The sequence below is a fragment of the Amphibalanus amphitrite genome, unplaced genomic scaffold, assembly GCF_019059575.1.
Source record: "Amphibalanus amphitrite isolate SeventyFive unplaced genomic scaffold, NRLGWU_Aamphi_draft 000030F_arrow, whole genome shotgun sequence".
NCBI classification, from domain to species: domain Eukaryota; kingdom Metazoa; phylum Arthropoda; class Thecostraca; order Balanomorpha; family Balanidae; genus Amphibalanus; species Amphibalanus amphitrite.
The window spans coordinates 639,509-657,497 of record NW_024881526.1 but is presented as its reverse complement, the minus strand read 5'-3'; the positions used below and the strand labels follow the sequence as shown (position 1 = coordinate 657,497).

General features: G+C 47.6%; 1 protein-coding gene across 1 annotated transcript in view; it reads left to right on the top strand.

The window, feature by feature from the left end:
• Positions 1 to 7,404: 7,404 nt before the first annotated feature.
• Positions 7,405 to 17,989, top strand: part of LOC122366762 (ceramide glucosyltransferase-B-like) — a 73,140-nt gene continuing 62,555 nt past the window's right edge. Inside the window, exon 1 of the mRNA XM_043339328.1 lies at positions 7,405 to 7,573. The gene's annotated coding sequence lies outside the window, so the exon portion shown is untranslated. The remainder of the gene's footprint in view (positions 7,574 to 17,989) is intronic.

Below are 17,989 nucleotides of genomic sequence, written 5' to 3'. Positions count from 1 at the left end.
TTTAAATATTTTGTCTCACTTATGTGCCAAATATTCAAATCTGAGCCAAAATGGTGCTCATGGATGCCATTCGTTTCGACACCAAATCATGTTTCGAGCAGGAGTGGCACGGTGCATGGATTACTGCTGACTACCCTCCTTGCAGTAGATCAAACAATAAAACGAGACCGGATAAGGGAACAAACTATGTAAAGCAGACTGATTCCTGTGCCAGAAAACCACAGAAAAGCTTATGAAAAACAACACTGCCAGCAGATGACAAAAAAAAACTGGTTGAAAAGCTACCTTTTCCCAGGAATGTCAGCCAGGAAAGCATTTGAGCTACAAGCTGGTTAGAAAACTGGAAATTTCTTCCGATGCCGCTGTCACAGAGCCATCGTCGTTGCCTGAGGAAATGTGTCATCCTGAGACCCGAACCATCAATGAGACTAGCTGCCAGTAGAAGTCATGGCTCTAGGCCGCGGTGCCGCGGGGTGAAAGTGACCCGTTCACTCACATTATTTAGTAAACATCGGAGCAAAAAAGTAATTTTTACATGGCATGCTTGAAACACGAACTGTTTAAAAAATAATTTACCGAACACCTTGAAAATCACACCATTTACTCAAAATGTGTGCCGCATTGACTATTCGAAGTTTCGATGTTGTATCTATATCACTTTCTGAAAAATATTGATTTAAATTTGGGAACGTTTTTTCTGGGCCACCCGGTATGTACGGACGTATGGTCGCTGTGCTCCATTTGTCTCCCGTCTCCGCTGTGTCGCACCATTTCGCTTTTTTTGCATCCATAGATGCAAAAAAGTATACTTACCTATTGTAAAAATATTGATTTGTTAGCAAAGACGTGTCAATTTATTTATTTATATATTTATTTATTTATCTATAGATTTGTTTACCTATTTTTATACACGACAATAAATATACAAAATAGTAGGTAAGTATGCTCACCAATTCAAAGATACCTAAATGAAACCGTGCGCATTTTTTCAGTCTGCAAGTGTCGTGAACTGGGTAGCTTCCGACAAGTGACGAGGTAGCGGGTAGCCTGGGCTGTATTTTACTTAACGGTTCGGATACTGCATAAACATACGTTGTTATTTCCTCGTAAGCGTTTGTAAGGCTCGTCAACTTCCGTCCTCAATCTGCATATCAGCCAGGGCACCCCTGTTTTGCGCAAGGGCAGCTGGATTGCCAGATGCATCGTTCGGTGGACAAGACGCAGCCTGGTGTCTGGTGGAGCACAGCATCTAAACAAGGATATCCGCAGACCCGAGCTGCCGGCACCGAGCTCGCAGTTTGCACCCGTTCATCTCAACATGCCTTCCGCTACCTTACCTCGGCCCTTCCCAGCGGCCAGCCCCCGCCTCCCTCCCACATCCAATCGAACGTTATCCATCGAAAGACGGTTCACTATAGCATGGCCGTATTCATGTATAACATAAATTCACCCTAAACGCACAGCGTCAGCCGTCAGACCCGCTCTGAGCTACGCTCTCATACCGGTGCCCCAAACGCGGCGCCTGCTGACTTCTCCCTGTGACGAGTATATACCTACCTACCTGCTAACGGACACGGAAGTCCGAGACCGAATATGGAACTGTCAAACACCAACCTGACCCTAATGACTCACGGGATCGGTGTCCCCTCGGCTCACCGTTCTGTGAATGATCAACAACTTGCACCCTACATCGGCTGCTCTCACCAACCAACCGGGAAAGTCCCAAGCGTTAGCCGGTAGTGGCGCCGTCATTGCCTCCCCCCCCCCCCGGTGGGAGGGTCAGTGACCGAGGTCTATCGCAGTTTTCACATGACTGACTAGTCTACTATGCATTTCAGACCCCATGAGATCCTGTTTTTCGGCGATAATTTATTTAATATTTATCCAATTAACCTCAATTTTTCGCAAAGCACATTTCAGCTCAAGCGCCAATTTTCGCTAATATAGTCTCTTAACAAAATATTAATTGTTAGGGTACTTGTCGTTGCCTCGTAATGTTAAAATCAGCTCCGTAAATCCGTCAGTGGAGTAGAGGCTATCCGTACGTAGGCGTGACGTCACAAGCACGTGACCATTAAACTCCGCCCTCCCGGCGGACGGAGCGGTGACCTTGGCCGGTCAGTCGGATGCGTGGAGCCGGCGCGGCGGGGCAGTAGCTGCCAGACCCAAGGCCGTATGCCGGACCGGGGCAGCTCGCATTGGACGTGGCTGCCTTGCGGTTGCCGTTGCAGTAATAACGATACAGCGGAAACTAGCGCTCGTAATTAGCGCACTAGCCTTCCTTATTGCATTTATCGTAAATTAACCTACACCATGTCAATCAATAAAGATATACGTACTTTAATACTGCTACAAGCTCAGTAAGCTCAGGGCCAGTGGGCAGTGACTGCATTTTTGCTTGATTGAACGTCATTAAAAAAAAAAAACGTTGATGTCAATTGACTGTGAACTGGTGCAAGACGTCGGTCAGCTCAGCCTACGTCAAATTTGCAAGACATGTTAAACAGTTACACCGTAGCATTTAAGAAGTGTGGTTGCAGTATGAAATATATTATGCTTATGCGTATGCTTGAGATGGATTCATGTGATTGCGGTGCAACATGAACACCTTCAGAACTAACCCATTTTATAATTGGCTAGACTGAAGTCACCGGACTGACTTGACCTCAGGCTTTCGTGTTGAACTGCAAATAATTAGAATATCTGTAAGTAAGTACTAAGTAGCCTACTGCCTCATTATTAAAGGGCTTGAAAAGTTACTTTAGTTTCACAAAAAGGCGCGATTTCTTTACTATAGCCTATGGGCTTGTTTCCCTTATTCTGTCACATTTCTACCATGCGCCATAAATCGCACATCACATTTCTGCTCCCTTCTCAACGCTTCCCGAATTACGAACACAGCTCGTGGAGCGATGTCAGGCAATCGGAAGTGCTCGCGACTCATCATCTACTCTGTTTTTTTTTTTTTCTGCATAGGTATAACAGCGTCTTCAGAAACAGCGATTGACGCAGCCAACCATATCGATATTTTCGAGTAGTGCAGAGGCTTCGCATGTCATAGGTGACAGAACAGTGACACGAACTGACCATGAGATAAGCGCCAGAATGTGCATTCATTCAGATATTCAGATAGTGCACGTCCTATTCCAACAAAAACAACAACATATAGTGCATGACTCAGCTCTCTATTTAAGGCTGGTTTTGGGGAGGTTGATATCCTCATGATGATTATTCTTCATATTCTGAGCTGGATCGGTGTTGATATACCAAAAAGAGAGAAGCGGTTACCAACTCCCCAAATGAAGAGCAAGCTTTCGCTCAGATACTTCCTGTCCATTCCATATACATATGTTTCCAGCGCGCAGCCCCCGTGCGACCCGCTCGCGGTGCTGCCGCCGACTGAGCGGGCATAGACCCAGCGTGGTCACCGCCAGTGGGCGGAGTTTAGTTGGGCCCGGCGCAACGTGATTGGCCAGCTCTCCCATCCAATCCGCTGCGGTAGCGAACGAGCCTCTATCCGGGTGCAAAATCTTATTAGCATTACGAGCCTATGACAAGTGCTCTACATATTGATATTTTGTTAAGAGACCATACTGATGAAAATTGGCGCTTGAGCTGAAATGTCTAATGTCAAAATTTCAAGCCGATTAGACAAAAACTAAAGAAATTATCGCCGAAAAACAGGGTCTCATGGGGTCTGAAATACATAGTAGGTCTCTGGTGGGAAAAATATAAATCGTTTGTAAATCGTTTGCAGATAGTTCTGAAGCAGGGCATCGGCATACGCATGCGGGAGTGCAGTTTCGCCTTGCAGCCGCCGGCCCTGAACGAGCCTTCGGTATTTAGGGCGGTCACTCCTAGACAACGCGGTGGCGGTTCATATCTCTCTCGGTATGGATCGCTTCTGTTGGTTCTTTCGGAGAGCAGGCATCGATTCATTCGGTGGTTAAATCTGTGCCTGCATTATCTATTTCAAAGCCATTGCCTGCATCTTCAATCTTCATTGACCAACGAAATGCAATTCCTATGCATATATATGCAATTTGCTAACATTCATTTGACCGCCTCAAAAAAAATCACGGATGCCAGTTTAGCCTGTGACGGCTAAATAACGTGTTTTTATATGCATCATTTGATTTCGCATAATGTACCTAATATATACTTAGTTACCGATGTATGTAGCGACATGATTTAAATCGATCGTCTCTTGCTTTCTGCAAAATAAATGGGAATTCACCACAGGTTCAATTCTTACGACGCGTCCGTCCTCCCGTCTGTCCGTCTGTCCGTCTGTTCGTCTGTCCGTCTGTCCGTCCGTCCGTCTGTCCGTCTGTCCGTCTCTCCGTCTCTCCGTCTGTCCGTTTGTCCGTCTGTTCATCCGTTCGACAATCCCAAGTTATGCCGTCTTTTCGAAGCGTGATCTGTGTGAGGCACAGCGCCGCTTTTTCAGAATGGTATATACGGTGAGATCAATTTACCTTCGTATCGAGTCGTCAGTAGTAAGTCACAATGCGCAACGTTTATCTTGGTAACACGTTTCTGGTCCTGAAGAATAAAGCGGTTAAAACACATTTCAATCACAGTCGGCATAGCGCACACGTAACGGTGCCTATCATTTATTTAAGAGATCAAACAATGACAATAGTTACTATAGTATATCCGTGGTATAGGTACTGTCTAGCCTTATGGGTAATATTTTGACACTGTTTTATTACTTACTTTGCGGGACAAATGCATTCCTACGGCAATTTGGCTGATGCAGGGAGTCGAAGTTGATGGTCTGTAATGTCACCAAACCTATTCATGCCAGCTTATGACCGCGTTAGTGCTCGGGGTGATTACGAAAGCGCTGAACAGACCCGTACCAGACCTCCTTCACCCTCCCCTCCCGTCCCAAACACGCGGTCTCGTGACCAGCAGACGCCGTGGCGACTGGCGACGGACGGTGTCCCCTGTGAGCCCGGTGATGATTCACGCCGGATGTGGCGGGTCGGTCTCGTGACCAGCCAGCCGCGTCTTCAGAGCCCAGGGATTGGCCGCGCCACGACCCGCCGCGCCGGGGCTGCAGGGTCAGTTGGAGAAGGAAGGGGGAAAGGCAAGTTGTCTGTGCTGACGCGCATCGGTATTCTTTACACTATAGGTGCTTTTCATATTTATAATATATAAGATACGGAACTACACACACATAAATATTTTTTTAGAAATATCTCCTCTTTTGCCATCATACTTGCATAAATGGTAACATAGTGTGTGGCAACGGCGAAGAAAATACGTATAAAAACAAATAAAATGCGAACAGGGATCATCTAACGATCGAAAGAAGTCACATATACAACCAAGGATAAGTGGTTGTTTTGCGCTTTAACACCAACGAGGTTCATGTTATATCTTCACTTCCCTGCTATACTCGGGTCCCGTCGCCTGTCTACATGTCCTCGCATTGACCCGATCTTCCGATAAGCGCTTATGCAAAAACGTATGTGTATATGTTCCTCGAAGGTAGTCAATAGATCGGCCTTGCGTCCAGGTGACGTTGTTTCGTCTGTCGACACATATCTATATGCCATCTCCGTCCCGACGCACGATGTCGCTGTGCCGTATCAATCACCAGATCGGATGCACGAGGCCCGCACTGGAGGGGGGGGGGGGGGGGGGGGGGCACTCAGCGCGAGGTGCAGCCGCGCGGGCACGCGAGGGGTGCTTGATTTGGGGCGGGCCGTGCCCTATCGCTGGACAGAGGGCACCCGGGCTTGCGCAGGGTAGTCAAGCTGAGCCACACCCGTGCCTAACACCAGATGGATAATGTACGGAAGGACTGGCGGTCAAGGACCAAGGTGACGGCTTTCGGTGACGACTGACTGCCCGCGGCATGATCACTGCAGGTGTGAGGTGGGCAAGGTCATCAGGACACCTCCGATGCGATGCATCTAACTTTTCTTTTAAAGAGCATGTTTTTTTTTCAGTTTCTACTGCCCTCGTGCTTTGTTTTTGTGTTTTAGTATTTCGGTTTGGTATATTATTTCAATTTAATAACTTTTTTAATAAGAATAAGTTAGGTATTTGTTTCATATTCCGGAAAATCATCTATTTAAAGTTGTACGTTACCTAAGCCTTATAGTTTGGAAGTCTGATTATTACCTTTATCCTGTACCGTCATAATTTCTTTACAATCTAACCATGTTAAAATATACTTATTTTCGGGAAATGTTTGCCTTGCCATCAAAGAAGGACTGTGCACTGCTATGCAGCAGTCTGAATCTCAAGGAAGGAGTCTTCAAAATATATTCAGTCGAATGAATAATAATTCTTATTGGCCTGTATTTGATGTCTGAATTAATGCAACAGCTATACGAGACATAACCAATTTGTTAAACGTTTACTATCAACCTACTATAAACGTTTACCTACTGCTGTTTTTGATAGACCTTTGATAAACTGTGGGCACCTAGTGGCCGTAAAACACAACAGTTCCGCGTTACTGGATACTTTTTGCTTATTGCATGCAAGACGTGGGCCAATATTTAACACCGCTATATGGTGACCGATGGATGACCATCATCATCCCGACCGAGGACATGGCCATTTGACGTTTAAAAAGTTGCTGAACGCCAACCTCAACGTTTAACGCTTAAACGTTTTAGCGTTTAACGTTTAGCGCTTAACAAATGTGATATGTATCCAGAAACTGTTAACATTTACACATCAGTTGGGTGGTTACTGATAAACGTTGTTTTTATTCTGGCACCGTTTACGAATGACGAAAAAGGGAATCCAGATTCGCGATCGAAGGGATAAACGTCTATTTTCATTTATGTAAAATTTGATCAAGCTAGGTAATATTGGCATTCAGACTGTTCAAAGTCAAAGTTCAAGCAAAATACAATTTAGTCGAGAAAGAAGTCAACTTTAACATCGCGGCTACATCGTACGAAAATTGTTGCGTATTTACGACTTACGATAAGAAATGGTTCATGATTGTCTGTTGGGGAAACACTAATGTCTCGCTACGGTTTAAACTTCATTTAAAGTAGGACTGCCTTTAGCATAAGAAATCAGAATTACTTAAACGAATGCGTTTGGGAATTCTAATGATGCCTAGTGCATCCTCGTCTTCATTCCGTTCTAATAATAAAGGAACTCTAAGAACCGTTTGAAAAATGACCGCATTGTTTTTTTCGGTCACTGATTTCCGAAGCATAATTTGCTTCCTGAATGCCATTTGTCGTTCTCGTCCCGTGCCGACCGGTGAGACTGCCTTGAGACATCAGAATTTCGCCCACCCCTTTCGGCCCCTACGGTAAAGGTGCGGCTCCGCCGAGTACAGCTGCACTCGGCACCCCAGCAGCCAAGGCCGCCCGCCTCCTCCGGTCGGCGGCCGCTAGGGGCGCTGGTGTGCGCGCGCGCGCAGGCAGAGCCGCCGGCCGGCGAGAGGGCGAGAGCGCGACACCGGCCGGCGCAGTCGCCCGGCGTCCGTGAGGTTTGGAGCTGCCGTGGCGTGGTGCTGCGCTGCGGACCCGCAGCTGCTGTCCGGAGAGCGACAGAGGAGCTCCAGCAGCCGGACAGCGCCGAACAGGTTAGTTCTGCGGTCTGACAGTCGACTGTGGCCGGCTGGCAGTGGGGTTCTCAGCAGGCGGTCCCAACTCCGAACGGTTCGCCTTCACACCGATTACCGGCCCGCGCCACCTGAGTTCAAACCGTCGCCAGCTGGGGTGCCGCGCCGTTAGAAGGCGCCGGGCTCGCCACAGCAGAATCGACAGTGTGCCAAACATAATCTTTGGCTACCAGTGATTAAAGTTCAGGTGGTGTAGTGCGATCAGGTTTTGGGAATGCTTGCAGTGCAGGCAAGTAGGTAACCACCAGCGGCCATGATGGCTGAGATCGCCGACGTCAGACGTGACGACGCAGACGGGCCGCCGCCTTTCCTCCATGGCCGTTTCCAGGTGCCTCTGGCGTGCGCCGCCGCCCCCCGGGCCGGCGCCGCGCCGGTCGAGCAGCCAACGCCCTCGCCGGCCGCCGCCGCCGCACGCCGGCCGGCCGACCGGCGAGGGCGAGCCGACCGCGCCGACCGCTCCGCCGTCGATATTGATTTTCACTCGATCGGGGGGCCGCGCCGCGTCGGGTCGCGACGCGGGCTGTTCACGCTCCGTTTTGGCGTTGAGGGTGGCTCACTGCGCGGATTGACAGTGAACCACGCGGGCTGGGGCGCCATTGCGAACATTCCCGAAGTGTCGGTGGAACGAAGCGTCCCCACTGCGCTGCCCGCACCCGACCGCGGCCTTGGTGATTCCCAACCGTGAACGGTTACCGAGCGGTTAGATGGGGATGGAATTTGGTAGGTACCTACAGGTGCGGCGAGGTGATTTGATTTGAGATCTGATAAGTTGTCCCACTCATATGCCTGCCGAAAATTTGTTTCACGGCGAACTTCAAATCAAAGTCGATCGCAGTCTGGAGATCAGGCTAGAGTTTCCGCTTGTGACAGGCTGACGGTTGCCATTTACTTGTTCTGACTTTGAAGTTCCCCAATGTAATTTGACATGCTGTGGAATGGAATCCCTAACTTCACTGTGGGCGGTGGCTAGCTCAGAAATGTGTGACCCCGTTGGCTCGGGAGGTAGCCTGTTGGGCATACCGGCCAACTCGGTCAGAAATCTCGGGCCAAACATCGAACGGCGGCGCTGGGATGGCGTCGAAGTGCCTCTGTCACGGGAGTCACTTTATAATTCAACCCTCCAATCCGTCCCGCTCCTCTGGCCCTACATTATGATCGAGCTGGATCGGGAAGCCGGACGTTTTACGGCCCCATCGATTGCGTGATCAATGCACGACATCGATCCTTCCTCCCCTATCACCGGTGTGTGCCGACGGCTGGTGAGTTTCCGGGTGCACTGGATCTATGGAATGTCGTCTTGCGTGCGATGTACCGCCTCGTTTTGCCAAATTTGGATGGTGCCTGCTTCCACATGGCTCGTGACTGGCAAAGGGGCCGGGTTTCCGCGATGGCCGCGGTGGCGGCGGCGGCTGGGTGGCCAACTTTCCTCGCCCAGTCGGCCGGCCTCGTTCGGCCGTATCTGGGAACGCCGCGGTGGTCGGCGCGTGGTTTGTGCCCAATGCCGCTGGATAAAACCTCACGGCGGTCACCGGCGCATCTGCCGGCGGTCGGGCTGCGGCGACATATGATCAGCCCGCTGTCGTCTGTCGGGCCGTTTGACGTGGAACGATCGAGCCACCTCCTTCCGCGCTCGACAGCCGTGGAGACCGGGTCCGCCCCGACGTCCATTTCCCGTGTCTGGGCCTCGCCGGGGCGACGCACTTCCTCACCCGCGGGGGTGGCGACTGGCGAGCTTCCTTCCGCGCGAGTTCGGTTCCGGTTCCGCCGACGCTGTATATGGCGGGCTGTCGCAGACGGCGTCGTCTCCTGGTAGAAGACGCTGTGTGCAGCCGTCGTCGCTCCCCTTCCGCTGGAGTCCCCTTTCTGTTGGAGGCTGGTGCGGCTCCCACGTGACTGCGCGGAACATGTTTTGCTCAGCTGGAAGTTATGTCGGTCGTCCAGCGAGGTCACTTTTTGTCCCGGAGCTACTCAGCCGTGCCTCGGACAGCAGAGATTCGTACGGTGCTGCGGAAAATGCATAAACATACAGCTATTTTAGCACGGTAGATTGTTCTTCCGCACATAAATAACCGCCCCTCTCGCACTAAAATAAATCGCCTCGATTGCAATTTGCATGGCTAAAAAATTCAACGCCGCCGCTTAGCGGCATGCGAAAATATCTCCTTTTGGAATTTGGAGTCTCCAGGATCCACTTCTAACCTTTTCACCTAATCCTGAAAAGCCATTCTACCGTGTCAAGGAAAAACATAGTAAGCGCCAATGTAAACAAAAATGAGTTAGAGATGCTAACGGGGGTTTTCGGGAACGACGGATTCGTTTCTGGTATCGCTTTTTTCATAACTTTCTCCAAAACTGAGATATTAAAGGGGTAGAATATAGCAAGTCCAGTGGCGTCTTCGGTTTGACAAAGAAAAACACAGCATGTGACAAGTTGCTGCATGCTAGGTTTTACCTCGACCAAAGAGACCTGAACATCCCATTTTGCGCTGATGTGCATTGTGATAAAGTGTCGCATACTAGGTTCTCGCCCATTCGCGACTTCCGCGCTTTAGGAAGCCCACTCCCCTGGTTGGGTCTGTCTGTTACTGCTGGCTACATGAGCGAGCTTGATGGCACATCAAGGTTGATGCATGTAGCAACTTGATGTGCTCTAGAAAACCTAAACTTCGCTTCACCGCCCCGGAGTCCCTATTGCAACTTATCAGTGGGAACCCCGATTTTTGAACTGTGGAGAGCCACACTGACAAACTTTCGCGGTGTCCTTGAGCGGGCCGACATCTGCTGCGTGTGCCGAGCCGCCGAGCCCCGGTGGTACGAGTGGCAGGGGTGCCGGATCCAGTATCCCTGCACCTCTTCCTGACGTTCCCGAGGAGTTCCTGAGGGACCCAGTGTAATCTACGTCTGCCTCTGCGATACCGAATGCGTCTAAAGAGCACGATATTAGGGTGTGTGAAGTGCGTTAGTAGGCTAAACTATTTTGATTTGGGTTGTGTTGAAGATAGCGAGAGATACTGATGCATGCCGAGGCACTGTAGTCAGCCAGCATGATGATGAGATGGCGTACACTGCAGATATGCAGGTGTAACTTCTAAAAAAAAGACCGTGGCCCTGTTGACGGGACCTGCGGTAGCTGCGGGCCTGCGGCTCGGCGGTCAGCCGCGGGATCTATGGCCACGGGTAAACACCGAGCTGCAGCTACGGCAGGTGCCCGTGAACAGCACTCGTGAAAATCACTTCTTTATGAGCCACCTGGTCCATAGGCGTAGGAACAGGGGGGGGGGGGGCGGAGCCCCACCCACTTTTCAGCCTTTTTTAAGGAAAAATCTTCATTTTTTGATTTAAATACAAAACTAAGAGCAGGAAATGGTTCAGCAAGGTAAGATGAGCACAAAACTACAAAGAATTTCTTCATGGGAGCATTCTTGAAATGACCAGAAATGACAACTGTTTCAGTTTTGTTGACAACCTATTTCATAGATAAAGCACATCTGGCACAGAAAAACGTAGTAAGTAACCATGCTAGGTTTTCCCTCTTCGTCCAATGCCACAGCTAATCTAGCAAGTCCACATTTACATTATCGGTAAGCATTTGAAAAATTTGGATAGCATTTCTGAATTGCGCACATAAAATACATATAGAAACACTATTCAGGTTGATGCATGTTATGCGCATTTGCTTAGGCTAGCACACGTTAACGTTTCCTCGTTTTTCTCCGTTTCGTCACCTTGACACTTACTAGGTTCTTCAAAAATAGGGTAGCATTCCTCATCACTGCACCATCTACACATTAGGGTATTTACCAGTGCCGTAAGATGTGCTAAGCTGAGGCCTCTTGCACCAAAATACCTAGCTAGGTAGAATCGGCAAAATACCTACCTAGTAAAACTACCTACGGCGGTACCTTCTCTTGCACCATCCTACCTACCTACCTAGGTAAATTTGACAGCTCGCGTTTTTAGGATTTGTTTTGATTGGCTGTTTGGCGACGAATTATTTGTGGGCGCAAACAAATAGTAACTAAAGAAAACAATTAAATGGATATTGTTTTTATTAATATACATTTTGGTATTATGAAATCATTTTTCATTTACGTAAATACCGATAGAAGTTATTTTGATATTAAATTACTTAAACAAATAAGCTTCGTTTCCATGGCAACGAGTGAGTCTTCAACCTGGCTGTTCTGCTACGGAGGTTCATCGCCTTGGTACGGAGAAGCACCTCTGTGAACCCATGCAGCATTTGGTCAATTATATTATTATTCACTCGTAAAACATTGATTTATCATTGTCTAAACATTTTGTAATGCCTAATTTACATAAAAGTACCCGTGGATTATCATGTATTGTGCCTATTGTTACTAACTGAATCATTTTACCTAAGGTTTTGCTAGTTATTTTGGAAGCCCGCGTTTACCGTCAAACCGTCAAAAATTTCTCCGCGAGTACTTCTTTCCGGCTTTCGGTGCAAGAGAAAAACAGCCGGTCGCAGTTTAACAACTGGTAAGTTCCGACGCCGCTCGGTAGAATTTCTAGGTAGATTTTCACGGTAGCGTTTTTTGGTAGGTAGTTTGGTGCAAGAGAATTTAGGTAAAATCGGAATTTACCTAGGTAGGTAGTTTGGTGCAAGAGGCCTCTGGTCACTATTTACCGATAGCCTGGTTTGGCACCCGATGTAGGTATGTACGAAGGCTGTCCACGGCCTGCTCGCCGGTTTGTATCGGGCGCTATCGTGACTGGGCCGTGTTGATTCTGATAAGATTGGCGATTTGTCCTCCACCGGCGTATATGTAACGGAAGTTAGCCCACATTCAGCCCACATTCGGCCCAGCCCAGATTGGGGCTGCCAAATCTAGGGAAAAATCTAGAAATCTAGGGAAAAATCTAAAAACCGTTTTACACCTAAACGGCTGGACGAAACTGAAAAATAAGACCACCATTTGAAAGATCTCTTTACCCCGGACCTAATGATATGGTTAAATACCGGATCAATTTAACCAAAAGCATGATTTAACCAGGATGAAAATTTTCGGTCAATGGGGCGGCCCCTACGATTTTCTTCAAAATCGGCATGGTGATACTACAGGCCCAGATGACCAATCTGGCTGAAGAAACCCCTATGGGCATTGAAATCTATGGGGTAAAAACGCCCTTGGAAAGTTTTACCCACGCATTTCTGGCAAGACTATCGCACGCATCCCCCAATATGGGTATCATATGAAAGCCCATGAAAACCCAAACAAAATGGTGGGGTAAAATTTACCCATTACCCCATCCAGGGTAAAGTTTACCCAAGATGAAAATTTTCGGTCAATGGGGCGGCCCCTACGATTTTCTTCAAAATCGGCATGGTGATACTACAGGCCCAGATGACCAATCTGGCTGAAGAAACCCCTATGGGCATTGAAATCTATGGGGTAAAAACGCCCTTGGAAAGTTTTACCCACGCATTTCTGGCAAAACTATCGCACGCATCCCCCCAATATGGGTATCATATGAAAGCCCATGAAAACCCAAACAAAATGGTGGGGTAAAATTTACCCATTACCCCATGGATGGGGTAATGGGTAAAATTGGATAAAATGGATGAAAAATGGATGTAAAATGGATGGGGTAAAATTTACCCATTACCCCATGGATGGGGTAATGGGTAAATTTTACCCCACCATTTTGTTTGGGTTTTCATGGGCTTTCATATGATACCCATATTGGGGGGATGCGTGCGATAGTCTTGCCAGAAATGCGTGGGTAAAACTTTCCAAGGGCGTTTTTACCCCATAGATTTCAATGCCCATAGGGGTTTCTTCAGCCAGATTGGTCATCTGGGCCTGTAGTATCACCATGCCGATTTTGAAGAAAATCGTAGGGGCCGCCCCATTGACCGAAAATTTTCATCTTGGGTAAACTTTACCCTGGATGGAGTAATGGGTAAATTTTACCCCATAATTTTGTTTGGGTTTTCATGGGCTTTCATATGATACCCATATTGGGGGATGCGTGCGATAGTCTTGCCAGAAATGCGTGGGTAAAACTTTCCAAGGGCGTTTTTACCCCATAGATTTCAATGCCCATAGGGGTTTCTTCAGCCAGATTGGTCATCTGGACCTGTAGTATCACCATGCCGATTTTGAATAAAATCGTAGGGGCCGCCCCATTAACCGAAAATTTTCATCTTGGGTAAACTTTACCCTGGATGGGGTAATGGGTAAATTTTACCCCACCATTTTGTTTGGGTTTTCATGGGCTTTCATATGATACCCATATTGGGGGGATGCGTGCGATAGTCTTGCCAGAAATGCGTGGGTAAAACTTTCCAAGGGCGTTTTTACCCCATAGATTTCAATGCCCATAGGGGTTTCTTCAGCCAGATTGGTCATCTGGGCCTGTAGTATCACCATGCCGATTTTGAAGAAAATCGTAGGGGCCGCCCCATTGACCAAAAATTTTCATCTTGGGTAAACTTTACCCTGGATGGGGTAATGGGTAAATTTTACCCCACCATTTTGTTTGGGTTTTCATGGGCTTTCATATGATACCCATATTGGGGGGATGCGTGCGATAGTCTGGCCAGAAATGCGTGGGTAAAACTTTCCAAGGGCGTTTTTACCCCATAGATTTCAATGCCCATAGGGGTTTCTTCAGCCAGATTAGTCATCTGGGCCTGTAGTATCACAATGCCGATTTTGAAGAAAATCGTAGGGGCCGCCACATTGACCGAAAATTTTCATCTTGGGTAAACTTTACCCTGGATGGGGTAATGGGTAAATTTAACCCCATTTTTTTGTTTGGGTTTTCATGGGCTTTCATATGATACCCATATTGGGGGGATGCGTGCGATAGTCTTGCCAGAAATGCGTGGGTAAAACTTTCCAAGGGCGTTTTTACCCCATAGATTTCAATGCCCATAGGGGTTTCTTCAGCCAGATTGGTCATCTGGGCCTGTAGTATCACCATGCCGATTTTGAAGAAAATCGTAGGAGCCGCCCCATTGACCGAAAATTTTCATCTTGGGTAAACTTTACCCTGGATGGGGTAATGGGTAAATTTTACCCCACCATTTTGTTTGGGTTTTTATGGGCTTTCATATGATACCCATATTGGGGGGATGCGTGCGATAGTCTTGCCAGAAATGCGTGGGTAAAACTTTCCAAGGGCGTTTTTACCCCATAGATTTCAATGCCCATAGGGGTTTCTTCAGCCAGATTGGTCATCTGGGCCTGTAGTATCACCATGCCGATTTTGAAGAAAATCGTAGGGGCCGCCCCATTGACCGAAAATTTTCATCTTGGGTAAACTTTACCCTGGATGGGGTAATGGGTAAATTTTACCCCATCATTTTGTTTGGGTTTTCATGGGCTTTCATATGATACCCATATTGGGGGGATGCGTGCGATAGTTTTGCCAGAAATGCATGGGTAAAACTTTCCAAGGGCGTTTTTACCCCATAGATTTCAATGCCCATAGGGGTTTCTTCAGCCAGATTGGTCATCTGGGCCTGTAGTATCACCATGCCGATTTTGAAGAAAATCGTAGGGGCCGCCCCATTGACCGAAAATTTTCATCTTGGGTAAACTTTACCCTGGATGGGGTAATGGGTAAATTTTACCCCACCATTTTGTTTGGGTTTTCATGGGCTTTCATATGATACCCATATTGGGGGGATGCGTGCGATAGTCTTGCCAGAAATGCGTGGGTAAAACTTTCCAAGGGCGTTTTTACCCCATAGATTTCAATGCCCATAGGGGTTTCTTCAGCCAGATTGGTCATCTGGGCCTGTAGTATCACCATGCCGATTTTGAAGAAAATCGTAGGGGCCGCCCCATTGACCGAAAATTTTCATCTTGGGTAAACTTTACCCTGGATGGGGTAATGGGTAAATTTTACCCCACCATTTTGTTTGGGTTTTCATGGGCTTTCATATGATACCCATATTGGGGGGGATGCGTGCGATAGTCTTGCCAGAAATGCGTGGGTAAAACTTTCCAAGGGCGTTTTTACCCCATAGATTTCAATGCCCATAGGGGTTTCTTCAGCCAGATTGGTCATCTGGGCCTGTAGTATCACCATGCCGATTTTGAAGAAAATCGTAGGGGCCGCCCCATTGACCGAAAATTTTCATCTTGGGTAAACTTTACCCTGGATGGGGTAATGGGTAAATTTTACCCCACCATTTTGTTTGGGTTTTCATGGGCTTTCATATGATACCCATATTGGGGGGATGCGTGCGATAGTTTTGCCAGAAATGCGTGGGTAAAACTTTCCAAGGGCGTTTTTACCCCATAGATTTCAATGCCCATAGGGGTTTCTTCAGCCAGGCTAGTCATCTGGGCCTGTAGTATCACCATGCCGATTTTGAAGAAAATCGTAGGGGCCGCCCCATTGACCGAAAATTTTCATCTTGGGTAAACTTTACCCTGGATGGGGTAATGGGTAAATTTTACCCCACCATTTTGTTTGGGTTTTCATGGGCTTTCATATGATACCCATATTGGGGGGATGCGTGCGATAGTTTTGCCAGAAATGCGTGGGTAAAACTTTCCAAGGGCGTTTTTACCCCATAGATTTCAATGCCCATAGGGGTTTCTTCAGCCAGATTGATCACCTGGGCCTGTAGTATCACCATGCCGATTTTGAAGAAAATCGTAGGGGCCGCCCCATTGACCGAAAATTTTCATCTTGGGTAAACTTTACCCTGGATGGGGTAATGCGTAAATTTTACCCCGCCATTTTGTTTGGGTTTTCATGGGCTTTCATATGATACCCATATTGGGGGGATGCGTGCGATAGTTTTGCCAGAAATGCGTAGGTAAAACTTTCCAAGGGCGTTTTTACCCCATAGATTTCAATGCCCATAGGGGTTTCTTCAGCCAGGTTAGTCATCTGGGCCTGTAGTATCACCATGCCGATTTTGAAGAAAATCGTAGGGGCCGCCCCATTGACCGAAAATTTTCATCTTGGGTAAACTTTACCCTGGATGGGGTAATGGGTAAATTTTACCCCACCATTTTGTTTGGGTTTTCATGGGCTTTCATATGATACCCATATTGGGGGGATGCGTGCGATAGTTTTGCCAGAAATGCGTGGGTAAAACTTTCCAAGGGCGTTTTTACCCCATAGATTTCAATGCCCATAGGGGTTTCTTCAGCCAGATTGGTCATCTGGGCCTGTAGTATCACCATGCCGATTTTGAAGAAAATCGTAGGGGCCGCCCCATTGACCGAAAATTTTCATCTTGGGTAAACTTTACCCTGGATGGGGTAATGGGTAAATTTTACCCCACCATTTTGTTTGGGTTTTCATGGGCTTTCATATGATACCCATATTGGGGGATGCGTGCGATAGTCTTGCCAGAAATGCGTGGGTAAAACTTTCCAAGGGCGTTTTTACCCCATAGATTTCAATGCCCATAGGGGTTTCTTCAGCCAGATTGGTCATCTGGGCCTGTAGTATCACCATGCCGATTTTGAAGAAAATCGTAGGGGCCGCCCCATTGACCGAAAATTTTCATCTTGGGTAAACTTTACCCTGGATGGGGTAATGGGTAAATTTACCCCCACCATTTTGTTTGGGTTTTCATGGGCTTTCATATGATACCCATATTGGGGGGATGCGTGCGATAGTCTTGCCAGAAATGCGTGGGTAAAACTTTCCAAGGGCTTTTTTACCCCATAGATTTCAATGCCCATAGGGGTTTCTTCAGCCAGATTGGTCATCTGGGCCTGTAGTATCACCATGCCGATTTTGAAGAAAATCGTAGGGGCCGCCCCATTGACCGAAAATTTTCATCTTGGGTAAACTTTACCCTGGATGGGGTAATGGGTAAATTTTACCCCACCATTTTGTTTGGGTTTTCATGTGCTTTCATATGATACCCATATTGGGGGATGCGTGCGATAGTCTTGCCAGAAATGCGTGGGTAAAACTTTCCAAGGGCGTTTTTACCCCATAGATTTCAATGCCTATAGGGGTTTCTTCAGCCAGATTGATCATCTGGGCCTGTAGTATCACCATGCCGATTTTGAAGAAAATCGTAGGGGCCGCCCCATTGACCGAAAATTTTCATCTTGGGTAAACTTTACCCTGGATGGGGTAATGGGTAAATTTTACCCCACCATTTTGTTTGGGTTTTCATGGGCTTTCATATGATACCCATATTGGGGGGGATGCGTGCGATAGTTTTGCCAGAAATGCGTGGGTAAAACTTTCCAAGGGCGTTTTTACCCCATAGATTTCAATGCCCATAGGGGTTTCTTCAGCCAGGTTAGTCATCTGGGCCTGTAGTATCACCATGCCGATTTTGAAGAAAATCGTAGGGGCCGCCCCATTGACCGAAAATTTTCATCTTGGGTAAACTTTACCCTGGATGGGGTAATGGGT